General features: G+C 42.8%; 1 protein-coding gene and 1 long non-coding RNA gene across 7 annotated transcripts in view; one reads left to right on the top strand and one right to left on the bottom strand.

Moving 5' to 3' along the window:
- Nucleotides 1-10281, bottom strand: part of LOC118151499 (uncharacterized) — a 39068-nt gene extending 28787 nt beyond the window's left edge. For 2 of the 4 annotated variants that reach the window (XR_004739848.3, XR_013532281.1), the window contains exons 1-2: nucleotides 10087-10281; nucleotides 9252-9305 (exon numbers count right to left, since the gene is read on the bottom strand). This is a non-coding gene — a long non-coding RNA (uncharacterized LOC118151499). Of the gene's footprint in view, nucleotides 1-5961; nucleotides 6355-9251; nucleotides 9306-10086 lie in introns of those variants that run through there. The other 2 variants (XR_004739847.3, XR_013532280.1) reach the window with 2 other exon arrangements.
- Nucleotides 1-16296, top strand: part of SV2C (synaptic vesicle glycoprotein 2C) — a 289177-nt gene that overhangs the window by 148736 nt on the left and 124145 nt on the right. The window lies entirely within an intron of this gene.

The raw sequence follows: 16296 nt of genomic DNA, 5'->3' as shown, positions 1-16296 counted from the left end.
TGTGTGTATTTCTTTGAAAATAACTGTTCTGAAAATACCCTTGCTGGGCTGAATTTATCATTAACCTAATTAGATCCTTTATCAAAGGCTTAGAATTAACACCATGACCAAGTCTTAGTAACTCACCTTTGTGTTTCTAAATTAAGTTTCACCTGGAGGGACATAAAAATCGCCATCATTTTCTAAAATGTTCCTTATTTGAGTGTCATGATCATTCCCCAGATTTCTGTGAATAATGTTTACATGACTTACCGGGCAAGACATACTTCCAGTTTTGTGGAAAGATAGAGAATGCTTCCCTCACATCTTAGGATACAAGTTGAATAACCTCAGAATCATTTTTCTATACTATAATATGCAGAGTGGGGTCCCCAGAAGGAGTACTCCCCTAATTTGCCCAGATTGTTAAAGTAAAAGATTGTAGAGCTACCCATGTATTCTTCACAAGCACAGTATTCTTTCATTTGCGAGGACTAAGCCAAACTTTATTGTTTTTTACGTAACCTACCATCAGAGGCGTTGATGTTGAATTACCTACCAGTTCCCTATTCTCTTATGGGCTGATTTTGTGTTTCTTTTTTATGCAGCTGTCTCTGTCAAAATCAATCTTAGACTTGCCCTGACTTGCTTTGAGAAGGTTTCAAGGGAATCCAAGAGGACACTGGATATGGCATCTTAGCCAGGGTGGCCATTCAGCACCACTGGGCCACACTGATGTTTCCTATGTGACTAATTTCCTGAGATGTACAATCAACTGCCTAGAGTGGAGCATTAGAAAAGTAGATTGCTAAATAGGACAGAGTGTGAGGTTGAAAGCATGATAGGGAATCCAATTATGCAGTAAAGTAATTCCCAGGGAAGAGGCTTCTTCTTTGGGAGTTCCTGATCTTTTACGTAACACTGGGGCATGCTTCCAGTTGAGGGTAGATTAAATTGCATGATCCACTTCTGCCTCGTTCCCACACTCAGCCCTCAAGGAGCTCTTCAGCTGTGCTGCCTGTCACAGCATGGAATGCACAAGATAGAAGGGAGTTACTTAGGGGCTTGGACAGAACAGTTGCAAAAAGGTTAGAAAACAATGAGCCTGAGAACTGGGCGGTGGGAGAGGGCATTGGTCAGCCTTGAGATCTGGTGAAATCAAAGGAGGCAGAGTATGACAAAAGGAAACAACATGGTTTAGAACAAAGTGACGTGGTTAGTGTAAACCTTAATCAAACAAAAAAAAGAGTTCTATGTAAACTAGTGGTAGCAGAAGAGATGAGCCGTTTAAGCCATTTATGTATGCCCAGTCTTTTCAGTGATTAGCAGCACATGTTAATGAGATGACCAGCATGGGTTAGGCAAGTAGTTGAGGGCCATGGAACAAATATATTTTCTCTGTCTAAATTATCCAACAAAGAAGTGGATTCAATGGCTTTGCCTCTATGACAGCTGAACAAACTGGGATTGAGCCTTCATTTACATTACTCGATGAGAGTATAAGACTACACTTTGGGTTTGGCAAACACTCATTGGGCATCCATGTGTGCCTGGTCCCATGCTGGAAGCCAGAGCTGCTTCTAGGCTAAGGTTGGACTGAGAAGAAATATTTCGTCTGGGTTAACAGCAAAGAGTCCCGAAGATGAAAAGCCTTGCTTCTCATTTGAATACCCCTTCCTCAAATGCTGTAATGGATCTGGGAGTTCAGCATTGCTGGGGTCACTTTGAATTCCACTCTGTTCTTTAATCTACACTGGTCTTCCTAGTTAGATGGAAGGTATACATTAGCTTGAGGGGTTAGGTGGAGGGCTGAGGATCAGTGGGACAGAAGGAAACATGAGTTGGGAAGAGTCCCAGGAGTCTTGACTTGACAATTTAAGACTGAGAGGGACAACTTAAATATCCTAGGAACCAAGAAGGTGGCATGAATAAATGAAGCTGGTAGAAAAGGGAACAGAACCAAATATGAAAGCCCACACCCCCTCTAGAGGATTAGCAGCTCCTGAGCTGCAGCAGATTCCAGTGATACAGATATTAAAGCCAAGTCTGGCCAAATCTGATTTCAAAGAAAAGGCAAAATTCTGGATATTTCTATGAAGTCTCTCCAATTTTTAATGCTCTAATTCTTATGTATTCTTATGGAGATACAATTTACATATGTGGGAAGTAGAATAATGGCCTCCCAAAGATGTCCATTTGGTAAGTGCATGTTTAGTTAGATGAGAAACTACTAAACTGTTTCTAAAGAAGCTCTCCCATAATCCTCCAATGTTTAAGAGTCAGCAGCTAATTCAAAAAGTTTCGAAGCAAGGTATGGGCCTAACAGAACACACATGCAGGTCAGATGTCACATGTGTCCCAATGTTAACACAAGGAGGGCTGTACTGGCCTAGAGAGGAAGACATGGGTGATAGGCCTGTGCTGTTGGAGAAAGATGTGTCTCTCTGGGAGCCTGAACAGGGGAAGATTCTCGGAATAAGGAGAAAGGCAGGTGGGACACCCATGATCATTGGCTGTACCTGGCAAGCAGTTGTGCCCTTAACCCAAAGGAAACTGAGCTGGGCCCCACAGGAAAAGAGTTCCAGGAACCAGAAAGAGAAGGAGCTTGGTTTCAGACAGAGATTGGACATGATGATAGAAGGGGCCTGCTCAAGGAAAAGGAGCACCTCAGGGGCGTTCTGGAAGGGATGACAAGACACCAAACATCTGATTGGCAGGTGATGACATCTTACATGAGAAGTACCCTTGGTGGTTTATGAAGATTTTCAGAAACATCATCTGATGTTGCAGATAAAAGCCAAATTGCATGACAGCCTGTACTGCACAGGGGCTGGCCAGGCAGAAGACCCCGCAGTGAACGAGCAGCTGGGCCAGCTCCGTGGAGAAGCACCTTCCCTCTGCCATGGGTGGTCTGTGCTCCAGAATGCTCTGGGTCAGGGTACGGTTTCTGCCTTGTGGTGGACAGAGGGTGGGGTTCCACAAAAGTGGAAAAAGAAAGGCTGTGGAAGGGGCATTTCCCCGTCTGGCTCAAAGGTGGTTCTAGAGGAATCGTTAACTCAGGGCCTTCCTAGGGTGTCTCCCTACTACAACTTGTGTCTGATACACACCTCTATCTTACAGAATTTTCTTTATAATTTCAATAAAACAATCAATAAGTTTCTTTAGAACTCTAGGCAATTTCTGGACTCTTTGAGACCAGAGATGAAGTCTTAGTCATCTTTATACCCTCCGTGGCAGTGAATACAATGTGTGAGCCAGGCGAGCCCACAGTGAGTGTTTTGCTGAACTGAATCACAGAGCCCTGTAATCAATGGGCTACTCAGGGGTGTCAGTCCCCTCCACACACCTGGTTGAAACAGTTGTGCCCAGTTCTGATCAGTTTATTAGATAAGTTTGTGCTGTTGGGGCTATCTTTGCCTTTGAGAATTGGCATTTCCGGAATGCATTACCACCCTGGTGATGGCCCTAGCTGACGGGCTTGAAGGGGAGGCACTCATCTTGTTCCATCGCTGCTCACTTAGCTGAGACCTCTGCAGGAGCTTACACACAGACCAGCAGAATCACAAGTAGTTCTCCCACCACCCAAAGTTTTGTCAGTGCTAAGCTACAGCAAGATTATTGTCATTGAAATGGTTCTCAGGCTTCTGGTGGTCGCGCTCTCGCTCTCTCTTGCTCTTCTCTCTCTCTCTCTCTCTCTCTCTCTCTCTCTCTCTCTCTCTCTCTCTCTCTCTCTCTCTCTTCTCCCCTCTGTCATTTCTTTTTTTCTAGCCTGTGACTCACATTTTGATTTTAAAGCATTGTATCTGTGGCCTTTGCAGACTGCTCAAGAGATCAGATCCAGACTTTTGCATTTATCACGTGTCAGGCATCCCATTAATTACTGCACCATCAGGGAGAATTTCCCTGCTATTAAGCATTGATGCCAGACAAATCAGATACACCTGGGCGTTTCTCCAAGAAAAGCCTGTCAGCATGATAATGGTTTGAACAGGGCTGAGCCACATGGTTGAAGTGTGACGGGGCAGAAGATGGGCTGCAGTGACCCCAGCGTTGGTCTGTGACTCACAGAGGAATCGCGTAGTAGAGAGCCTTCAAAACATCAGAAGTCTGACTGTCATGGTTAGCGGGGTGAGCTGCCTGTTGCTGTACTCCAGGAAGGCTCAGCAGGAGAGTGGGGAAGTTGGAGAAACACAGAACTGAATGGCTAGAAAATTAATGCAAAGAAACCGTTAAGTCTGCCTCCAGACTGCCATGGTTTTATGTTTGAGACTCTCTCAGGGAAAATGAGAGGAACTGCAAGGTGAGAGCAGAGGAGAAACACCCCCCACTCACCCCTTGAATAAAAAATGTGGTGTCAGTAGCATCCTATACTAATGTTTACTGACCATGTATTATGTACCATACTCCATTCCAAGCAGTGAAGATATATTCTTTAATTTTTACAACTACTCCATGAAGTAGGCACTAATATTATCTATGTTTTACAGGTGAGGAAACTGAGGCCAGGAAGTTCAATGGCTTGCCCAAGATCACCCAGCTAGTCAGGTGGAGGAGCTAGGATTTAGGGCCATGCCACACCTCCAGACACCACACCCTTAATGGCTTCACTATGTGGTTTTCCATTCTATTGGGCTGACACCCAAGAAGCCACATGTACTCACTCATGCTCAGCTTTCTGTCAAACGCTCCTCAAGTTCAGGGCCAATGCCCTTTTCCTTCCTCTGCTACCCCCAAAATGGGTCCTCCAAATGGCCCAGCCAAGAAAGTAGGGAAGTTTCTAAAAATATTTGCATAAAGTTTGGCTGAAAGTGGAAACCCCACTGACACCCATCCTCCCTACTCTGCTGCCTATGTCTGCCAGGCTGAAGATTCTCACCCTGCTGAGGGGCAGCCATGTGGCCATTCGGAGCTCTTCCCACCCGCAGACAATTTTGCAGTGCTGTTTTGTTGCTTCAAAAGACAGGATTTGCTCTCAGGTTTCACATTCCTTTCTTCCTTCAGGCTGGACAATTAGAAATAGGTTGGAGGGTAGTAAAATGGACAAAATGAACTACTCCTTTCAGGCAGGCCACCCAAGTTGTTGGCCCTCTTATTTCCATTTAGACTTGGAGCAAGTCCTTCAGTGGGGCTAGTTACTAGGAGCCAGGTCAGCTGACCCTCACTCCTTTAAGACTTTCCCACCTTCAACTGGGTGCAGTGGCTCACGCCTGTAATCCCAGCACTTTGGGAGGCTGAGATGGGCAAATCACAAGGTCAGGAGATGGAGACCATCTTGGATAACACAGTGAAACCCCATCTCTACTAAAAATGCAAAAATAAAAAATAAAAACTAGCCTGGCTTGGTGGCATGTGCTTGTAGTCCCAGCTACTCGGGAGGCTGAGGCAGGAGAATTGCTTGAACCCAGGAGGCAGAGGTTGCATGAGCCAAGATTGTGCCACTGCACTCCAGCCTGGAAACAGAGCAAGACTCAGTCTCAAAAAAACAAAAAAGACTATCCCACCTTCACATTCACCTGCACATAAGTCCTTCATCACTTCCTGATGAATTCTAAGCCTCCAAATTCCAAATCTAGTGTGTAGTTAGCCCCTACCTTTTGCCAACAGGGCAAGATGGCACCCAGCAGAGGAGAGAGAGGTGATATTTGGGGACAGTGCCCTTATCCCCTGGGGGTGGATAACAGGGCCAAAGTCCTCCCTCTTTCTCATAGTCAGGCTGAGACTGGGCCTTAATGACTGAGAATGAAAAGTGATGAGAAGGATGAGGAGGTTGGGGAGAGGAGGCTTGAACTAAAATTCTTCTAAAGTACATGGGATATTGTATGCTGATGCAGTCATTCTGGAGAGCAATCAATGATGCTTGTCAAAATATGTAAATATATACACACCAATCAAGCATACCTCCATCTCTAGTATATACCCAGAGAAATTCACATGTAAGTCATGAGTAAGGATGTTGACAACATATTGTTCGTGAAAGGAGAGAGTTAGAGAATCTGACTGTCCATCACTAGGGGAATGGGTATGCACACGGCAGTGCAGTCAGTACTTTGCATCAATTAGAAACAATCATAGTAACTCGATACATCATAAAAGCAGCTGACTGTAAAGTAAGAAAAATGTGAGGAGTGTATCATGCTGCCATTATCATGTAAATGAAAAGACACAAATTTATCTTGCAAGGATTTACTCAAATTCAAATCCACAATTAAAACACATTGGCTATGGTGGCAGTCATGGAAGAGAATGAAAGTAAAGAGTGTTCATAAAAGGGATAAACAACAATATACATTATTTGCACAATGCTGTATCAACAGCATCAGTGATGTGGTATCATGGTGCAGTTGTGGGGAGGGTAACGAATTCAGTCCTCTGTACCTAAGGTTGAAAAGAAAATAAGATGTCAAAGGTTTCATTGGAGTTCATTTTAATTATTCATGTATGAAATATTGCCTGAGCATAAGATTTGTAAAGAACAGAAATAGCATAGCATGACTAGTGTGGTAATCCCAGCACTTTGGAAGGCGGGGGCAGGTGGATCACTTGAGGCCAGGAATTGGAGACCAGCCTGGCCGACATGGTGAAATCCCTCTACTAAAAATACAAAAATTAGCTGGGTGTGATGGCAGGCACCTGTAATCCCAGCTATTCAGGAGGCTGAGACAGGAGACTCGTTTGAACCGAGGAGGCAGAAGTTGCAGTGAGTCGAGACTGCATCACTGCATTCCAGCCTGGGCAAGACTGTCTCAGAAAAAAGGAAGGAAAGACGGATGGACGGACGGACAGACAGATGGAATGAAGGAAGGAAGGAGAAAAGAAAAAAGAAAAGTAAAGAAAAGAAACAGCATAGTCCTGGACTAAGAAGGCCAAATTTTCTAACTTACACCTTTGTACCCTTGGGTTCTCAAAGCCTCAGTCCTGACACACAGTAACTAGAAAAGGTTTACTTAATTCTAACACAACATTCTGAGTCCTTTTGTAAGTAATTTGCAAAAGCCAAGGAATGGATTAGGAACTCTCCGAATGAAACTTCTCTACCCACTGTAGGAACCTGTAGGGTTAATTGGTGCCTGTGAATACAGGCCTCAGTCATTTCCAACGTTGCAAAACACCCCCATCGGTTCAGTTGCTTTTCTTTGGCCTTCAAAGAAACTAAGTGTCATAGTCACCATTCTGTGCAATAGATCACTGAAGTTTATTCACGTCTTACTAAAATGTTTTACCTTTTAATAAGTATGTGAGATGATGGATTTGCTAATTAGCTTGATTAGATCATTTACAATGTAAACATTTGTTACAATATCACATTGTACCCCATAAATATATGACATAGGCAGTCATTATTTGTCAATTTACAAAAAGATCCAGAAGTTAATATACTGAGGCTTGCCGCAGCTCCTGGCTGATTTTATTTCTTCTGGTCTTGGGAAGTTTTTAATTGAAATTTTTTTTATGTCACAACAATGAAGCTGCACTAACTCACAACATAAAGGGACAAGCTCTTTTCAAGAGCCTTCTATGTAAGTAATTATTTTAAACAAATGCTGTTCTATTTGTTTAAGGTGTCATGCATTGTAATAAGCCAGGATGTATTTGAGCATATCAGTTTAATTTATATAGTATATGATGTGGCATGTTGTTCAATAAATATTTAAATGGGAAGGAACTAGTAATTTAGAAGCACCAGTGACATGTTCCTAGGACTGCCTCACACAGCAATTTAATATTTCCTCTTTTTGCTCCAACAAAATTAAGTGTATCAATTCACACTGAGCAATATAGTCACTATAATACTAGTCCCTGCATGTTTCTGAAGAAAATTATGACTCAAATGCTGAAGCACAATTTCTAAATAACATGTCCTTTTTATCAAACTCAGTATGACATATTCCAGGTGTTCTTTCAATGATCTTATACAAAAGGTCTGGCAAATTCTCAGAGGAAAGTTTTCTGGAGTTTCTACTCAGTAGGAATCAAAGGCCAACGTCTTTGGTACTGTGATTTCAGAATTGGAGGAATCCAAAGAGATAACCTTTTATTCTGATATGTTATTCCACTTCCTCATAACAATCTGATTTCAGGCTTCTGTTTCTACTGGTTGCCCACAGAATCACTGCCACCATCCTGAAAAACAAGCATCTTGGCCCTCTGTAAGAGCATTATAAATCATGGTTTCATCTTAGGGAAAAGGTTATTGATTTGCTCATTTTCCTCCGCCTCCCTCTGGTGCAGACTTTAGTGGGAAATTGAAGTTTCCTTTATGAAGTATATCATAGCCGATCAAAAGGGTGGCTTGTGCTTACCTGATTTATAATGAAAGGTGACATGGGTCAGTGATTTCACCCTGCTCATCCTGCAGTGACCGTAATCAAGAGATAAAAGCTAGAGCAACTACACATGCTGGCCAGACTTCATCAGAATTATTTACTGCATTTGCTAAGACAGGGACATTTGATCGGTTTAGATGGAACAACTAACATAGTCAAAGGAGATGCATTTGTGTTTCATTTTGCTTTCAAAGCCAGCTAACATTCAAATTTTCCTATAGTAATTAATTTGACCTTTTAAGATTGTACCCCATTGTGATTTGCTTTAAGTGGTATTTTTTCCACAAAAGGATCAGAAAAGAACACAAAGAGAGAGTTATCCATGGAGAAAAGGGCAAAAAAAGAAAAGCAGTTAAGAAAGTGGTGATGAGACATTTGACGATATTTTTGAAAGACACAAAGTCAAGGAATAAGTGAATACACTTAGTAAAATGCAGAAATGCCATGAAATGTCTTGCCAGCAAGGTAAATGAGGCCCCATTTGATTTTCTTTCTGGTTATATTATGGATTTTTCTAAGGCATGATATGCATTGGTTGGTAAAGCAAAACACAGCAAAGCTTTCCTTATCAGTGCTGAAAGAAAACATCTCAAGCTGGGACATTTGCAGTATGATTTTAAGTACATTTATGGAGAGAGATTGAAATTGCAAATAAAAATAATAAAAATCATATTAATGTAAACTTTTACATGGGAAGAATACTGTAATGCAACTAAATGTTCATAGTGTGGCCCGAGCTCAGAACACAGAATCTTGTCATAGAGGTGTACTGTGAATGCTTATATTGAAAATCTCAGGCTATCAATTTTACAAGGCCTTTGCCTAGTAAAAACAAAGGAATTAAGGGGTTTTTTTCAAGCGTAATAGTCTGTTGACCTATTTACAGATCTAGAGAAAAACATAATGATTTTAAGGATTCGTATTCTTTTCCATTTAGCTCGTACTTACTTAGTACATTTCATTAATTGTGTCTCCTGCAGCTGAGCATGACTCCGTTTGCATCTAAATTGATTAAAATAGAGAAGAAACAGTTGGTGATATGAGTTGTCTTCCCCCCACCAGTCCTATATAAAATTGAATAATTTATATATTTTAGAAGCCAGAGTGATCTTAATATAGAAATTTTATTCTGCAGAGTTCAGTAGAGGCTCCCATGTTTTTACAAAGAAACTACTGTCTTGCCTTAGCTGAGCTGTTTCTTCTCTGAGATAAAATGAGATAACTTTTTTGGTAGCACATGTTTCACACACCCTGTTGGCAGCATGCCCAAAGACTCCTAAGACAACTCTTCAGTTATCAAACAAAACTGACTCTGTGACACAATGGATAGCACATAAAAGTTACTTCAAGTCTTCAGAATACACTTTATCTTTTATAGTTAATATTGAAAATCAGAGTAACATGTCCACAGTCCTAAAAATCAAATACACTAAGCCGGGCGTGGTGGCTCACGCCTTTAATCACAGTACTTTGGGAGGAAGGCAGATGGATCACCTGAGGTCAGGAGTTGGAGACTAGCCTGGACAACATGGTGAAACCCCATTTCTTCTAAAAATACAAAAATTAGCTAGGCATGGTGGGGGGTGCCTATAATCCCAGCTACTCAGGAGCTGAGGCAGGAGAATTGCTTGAACTTGGGAGACAGAGGTGTTGCAGTGAGCCAAGATGGTGCCAAGGCACTTCAGGCTGGGTGACAGAGCAAGACTCTCTATCCAAAAAAAAAAATCAAATACACTAACAGATTATAATGAAAAATAGCACTTCTCTGACCTTCCCTTCCTACCTCCAATTCTTTCTCAAGGGTCACGACTTTCAACTCAGAGTTGTTTCCTCTGTACTTGCCTTGTTTTTTCTAGATAATGTAGATATATTGTAGATACCCTGATGTATCTATGTTAAACATTATCTGTTGTCTAGCATAGAAGTTGAGAATTAGTGCTCTTATACCCCCTCACCACCCCAAAGTTCTCCTTGTCCTGTCCGCTCAATACAGTTACATCACAATGTTGGGTTACATCAGTGTCTTAGTCTGTTTATGTTGCTATACAGGAATACCTGAGTCTGGGCAATTTATAAAGAAAAAAGGTTTATTTGGTGGTGGTTCTACAAGCTGTACTTGGCATCTGCTTCTGATGAGGGCTTCAGACTGCTTCCACTCATGGCAGAAAACAAAACAAAGCTGGTGTGTATAGAGATTATATGGGGAGAAAAGCAAGAGAGAGAGGAGGTAGCTGGGTGTGGTGACTCATGCCTGTAATCCCAGCTATTCAGGAGGCTTAGATGGGAGAATCACTTGAACCTAGGAGGCAGAGGTTGCAGTGAGCCAAGATCACACCACTGCACTCCAGCCTGGGAAATAGAGTAAGCCTATCTCAAAACAACAACAACAAAAAGAGAGAGAGAGAGAGAGAGAGAGAAAGAAAGAGAGAGGAGGAGGATGCCAGGCTCTTTTTAACAGCCAGCTGTTTGGGGAACAAACAAAGTGAGAATTCACTCATTTCCACCACTGCAGGGAGAGCATTAATCTATTCATGAGAGATCTACTCCCAGGACCCAAACACTTCCCATTAGGCCCCACCTCCAACACTGGGGGTCAAATTTCAACATGAAACCAATTGATATGGTTTGACTCTGTGTCTCCACCCATATCTCACCTCAAAGTGTAATCCCCATAATCCCCACATAGGACCAGGTGGAGGTAATTGGTTCATGGGGTGGTTTCCCTCATGCTGTTCTCATGAAAGTGAGTGAGATCTGATGGTTTTATAAGCATCTGGCATTTCCCTGCTTGCACTCACTCCATCCTCATGCCCTGTGAAGAAGGTGTCTCCTTCTCCTTTGCCTTCTGCCATGATTGTAAGTTTCCTGAGTCTTTCCCAGCAATGTGGAACTGTGAGTCAATTAAACCTCTTTCCTTTATAAATTCCCCAGTCTTGTGTATTTCTTCATAACAATGTGAGAACAGACTAACACCTCAATCTATACTAATCCATTATCAGATTCTGAGTTCTAACTTGATTGCACTGTGGTCTGAGAGACTGCTATGACTTCCGTTCTTTTGCATTCGCTGAGGAGTGATTTACTTCCAATTATGTGGTCTATTTTAGAGTAGGTGTGATGTGGTGCTGAAAAGAATGTATATTCTGTGGATTTGGGGTGGAGAGTTCTGTAAATGTCTATCAGGTTTTCTTGTTCCAGGTCTGAGTTCAACTCCTGGATATCCTTAATTTTCTTTCTGGTTGATCTGTCTAATACTGACAGTGGAGTGTTAAAGTCTCCACTTATTTATAAAGACTCCATTATTGTGTGGGAGTCTAAGTCTCCTTGTAAGTCATTAAGAACTTGCCTTATGTATCTGGGTGCTCCTGTATTGCGTCCATATATATTTAGGATCGTTAGCTCTTCTTGTTGTATTGATCCTTTTACCATTATGTAATGTCCTTCTTTGTCTCATTTGATCTTTGTTGCTTTAAAGTCTATTTTATCAGAGACGAGAATTGCAACTCCTGCTTTTTTTGGCTCTCCATTTGCTTGGTAAATCTTCCTCCATCCCTTTATTTTGAGCCTTTGCATACTCTTGCATGTGAGATGGGTTTCCTGGATACAGCACACTGATGGGTTTTGGCTTTTATCCAATTTGCCAGTCTGCGTCTTTTGATTGGTGCATTTAGCCCATTTACATTTAGGGTTAATATTGTTATGTGTGAATTTGATACTGCCATTTTGATGCTAGCTGGCTGTTTTGCCCATTAGTTGATGCAGAATCTTCATTCTGTTGATGCTTTTTACCATTTGGTATGTTTTTGGAGTGGCTGGTACTGGTTGTTCCTTTCTATGTGTAGTGCCTCTTTTAGGAGCTCTTGTAAAGCAGGCCTGGTGGTGACAAAATCTCTGAGTACTTGCTTGTTTGCAAAGGATTTTATTTTTTCCTTCACTTATGAAGCTTAGTTTGGCTAGATATGAAATTCTGGGTTGAAAGTTCTTTTCTTTAAGGATGTTGAATATTGGCCCCCACTCTCTTCTGGCTTGTAGTGTTTCTGCCAAGAGATCTGCTGTGAGTCTGATGGGCTTCCCTTTGTGGGTGACCTGACCTTTCTCTCTGGCTGCCCTTAGCATTTTCTCCTTCATTTCAACCCTGGTGAATCTGACGATTATGTGCCTTGGGGTTGCTCTTCTTGTGGAATATCTTTGTGGTGTTCTCTGTATTTCCTGGACTTGAATATTGGCCTGCCTTGCTAGGTTGGGGAAATTTTCCTGGATAATATCCTGAAGAGTATTTTCCAGCTTGGATTCATTCTCTTCGTCACATTCAGGTACACCTATCAGACATAGATTAGGTCTCTTCACATAGTCCCACATTTCTTGGAAACTTTGTTCATTCCTTTTTGTGCTTTTTTCTCTAATCTTGCCTTCTTGTTTTATTTCATTGAGTTGATCTTCGACCTCTGATATCCTTTCTTCTGCTTGGTCAATTTGGCTGTGAAACTTGTGCATGCTTCATGAAGTTCTCGTGTTGTGTTTTTCAGCTCCATCAATTCATTCATATTCCTCTCTAAGTTGTCCATTCTTGTTATCATTTTGTCAAATATTTTATCAAGGTTCTTAGTTTCTTTGCATTGATTTAGAACATGTTCTTTTAGCTCACAGAAGTTTCTCATTACCCACCTTCTGAATTCTGATTCTGTCATTTCATCACACTCATTCTCCATCCAGCTTTGTTCCCTTGCTGGTAAGGAGTTGTAATTCCTTGTATGAGGAGATTACAAGGTTTTGGGTGTAATCTTGATGTTCTGGTTTCGGGTGTTTTCCTCCTTTCTGTGCTGGTTTCTTCCCATCTTTATGGATTTATCGACCTGTCATTTGTGTAGTTGCTGATTTTCAGATTGGGTGTCTGAGTGGACGTCCAGGTTGTTGATGATGAAGTTATTTCTGTTTCTTAGTTTTCCTTCTAACAGTCCGGCCCCTCTGCTGTAGGACTGCTGAGGTCCACTCCAGGCCCTGCTTGCCTGGGGATCACCTTCAGCAGCTGCAGAACCATGAGGGTTGCTACCAGTTTCTTCTTCTGCTATCTTTGTCCCAGAATGATGCCCACCAAATGTCAGTCTGATCAGTCCTTTGTGAGGTGACTCTTTGGATATACAGGTGTCAGGGAGCTGCTTGAGGAGACAGTCTGTTCTTTATAGGAGCTCAAGTGGTGAGCTGTGAGCTCCGTTGTTCATTCAGAGCTGCTAGGCAGGTACGTTTAGGTCTGCTGCAGCAGAACTCATAAACCCCCCTTTTTTTCCTCAGGTGCTCTGTCCCGGGACATTAGGGCTTTATTTATGAGTATCTGTTGTGCTGCTGCCTTTTTTTTCAGAGCTGCCCTGCCCAGCAAGGAGGCAGTCTAGTCACTGCCTGCAGAGGTTTTGCTGAGCTGGTGTGGGCTCCACCCTGTTGCCATGTGAACTTCCCTGCAGTCCTGTTTATATGGGTGTGGTTAGAACTGCCTCAGCAATGGTGGCCCGCCTCTGTAATTGCAGACTCTCTCTGTTATGGTTGGTTGCCTCAGCAACGGTGGGTTACCTTGGCAATGGCAGGCTGCCTCAGCAATGGCAGACTACTTCTGTAGTGGTGGAGTGCCTCGGTAATGGCAGATGCCCCTCCCGGCAGAGCTGGGCCATCACAGGTTCAGCTGTGCTTGCCATGAAACTCTCAACCCCGAGCATTTCCAATTGCTGGGGGTTTTTTCTGTTTCTGTGGGGGTTCGACCTGCCAAGCCTGATCACCTGGCTCCCTGCCTCAGAGCCTTCTTTTTTTTTTTTAAGTTGAATGGTTGACTCTCTCCCAAGTGTTCCAGTCACCTGCTGAAAGGGCACCGGGATCTGTGTGATTTCCTGTGCGGCAACCCCACTGTGCTGGTTGAAACAATGGTGCTGCCTGGGAATCTCCTGGCCTGGCTCCCTGTTTCAGACCTGTTTAATCAGATGAATGGGCAAATCTGCCTTCTCGGAGTTCCAATTGCCAGCTTAAAAGGGCAACCAGACCAGCGTATTTTGTACAGAGAACCGCAGCACCAGGGTGCCAGCAAAACAGCCATGCCAGTTGAAACAGCCGCGCTGGCGACCATGGGGCTCCTCCACCTGGGAATCTCCTGGTCTGTGGGCAATAAAGATCCATCTGGAAATGCGGCATCCACTCACCCTCTGTGCTTTCACTGGGAGCTGCAATCCTGAGCTGCTCCTGAAGGGCCATCTTGGATCTTCCTCCGTACTTCATTTCTTTACCCTTATTTAGTGGTATTTGAAAAAGCAGAATGATGTTTAGCCTGCTATGTTCATTGAGCAGTCAAGAATAAGTTCCCCATGTGGAATCAAAGGAGATATCAGAGGAAATAAATGCTGTATTTGTTCTCTATTACTACATAATCACTCCAAAACTCCGTGGCCTAAAACAATAACCATTTGTTATTTCATGGCTTTCGTGGGCCAGGAATTTAGACAGTGTGCAGAGGAGATGGCTTGTCTTTGCTGCATGTTGTCTGGGGTCTTTGCTGGCAGTATCCAAGGCTGGGGGCCTAGTATTATGTGAAGACTTGTCTAAGGCTGAAGGATCCACTTACAAGGTCCTCACTCACATGGCTACCAAGTTGGTCCTGGCAAGGTGGTTCATCTCCCCAAATGGGTCTCTCCACCCTGCTTGAGTGTCCTCACTATCAAAGGTTAGCACCCCCAACCCCAAACTAGTGATCAAACAGTGACCAAGGCAGAAGTTGCAATGCCTTTCCTGACCTAGCCTGGGAAGTCACACACTGTCACTTCTGTAGCATTCTGTTGGTCATTCATGCCAGCCACAGTTCATTAATTTATGAACCCCAGGTGATGAGGATTGCTGGGGGCATCTTGGAGGTTAACTGTCACAAGTGCCCAACTCCCAGGAGGGATATCTGCTTCCCTTTTTTGCAACATAATTTTGTTTTGGATGGAAATTATAAAAAATATTTTCCTCCCTGTCTTAAGTTGAAATGTTGGCGTTTTTGTTCCTTTTTTCTTTCTTATGCCTTTTTTCTGCACCATCCATCAAATATTGTGCCCTTTTTCTTCAACATCTTGGAAGACAAAGAATGTGAAAGCAAAAGAGAGAAATTCAATGCCTACTATTTGTTTTGGTGGCACCCCCACAGCATAAAATTGTGGCATGTATGAGGGAGAACATACTGTGGGCTGAGTGCCAGCCAAGGGGGACTGCATTCCCACACCACCACCCCAAATGCAGCAAGTAATAACTAAGCAGCAATTGTGTAATGAATTCTGCTTGAAGCAGATGCTTTTTGTTCCCTGGGCCACATCACCTATCCCTTGATATCAGTGTGGCTATGTAAATAGTAGCATGTACATTATCAACTTTTTACACCAATCATCCCCTTAGGGTCTCTGAATTTATGCCTCAGGGCTGTCTCTGAAGACCTCTCAGAGAGAGGTCGCTACACAGTCGCTACACAGACTCAGCCTTGAAGTGCACGAGAAGTAACTACCTAGGAGTCAACCCTCAACTGAAAGAAAACAGAAGGCAGTGGATAATTGTCCTCTGGAGGGACCTTCTGTGACGTATTCTACATGGTTCTTTAGAGGGTCCCCAAGTGGGATTGAGTCCCTCTTGCCCCATCAGTAAGCAGTTTCATTATACACTCTTTATATGCTTTCCTCCTTCCCTCTCTCACTGTCTCTGGTCCTTTACACCTGTGCTCTGGGCTCACCTCTCAAGTAAACCACCTGCATACAAGTCCCTGCCTCAGGCTCCATTTGGAGGAAACCAAAAGAAGACACCACCACAAACACAGGATTTCATGAGGCTCCAAATGCCTCAGAAAACTAATATAAATACAAAATGACCAATTTTTAAAAAGTATATTAATCCTAGTTATGACGCTATAGGCAGATGCCAAATATATATTTATCATTGATTATATCCACTATTGTTAAAAGTACAAACTCCCAGATCCCACCCCAGTTTGTAC

The sequence above is a fragment of the Callithrix jacchus genome, chromosome 2, assembly GCF_049354715.1.
Source record: "Callithrix jacchus isolate 240 chromosome 2, calJac240_pri, whole genome shotgun sequence".
In the NCBI taxonomy this organism is placed as follows: Eukaryota; Metazoa; Chordata; class Mammalia; order Primates; family Cebidae; genus Callithrix; species Callithrix jacchus.
This window is presented reverse-complemented; position numbering and strand designations above follow the sequence as displayed.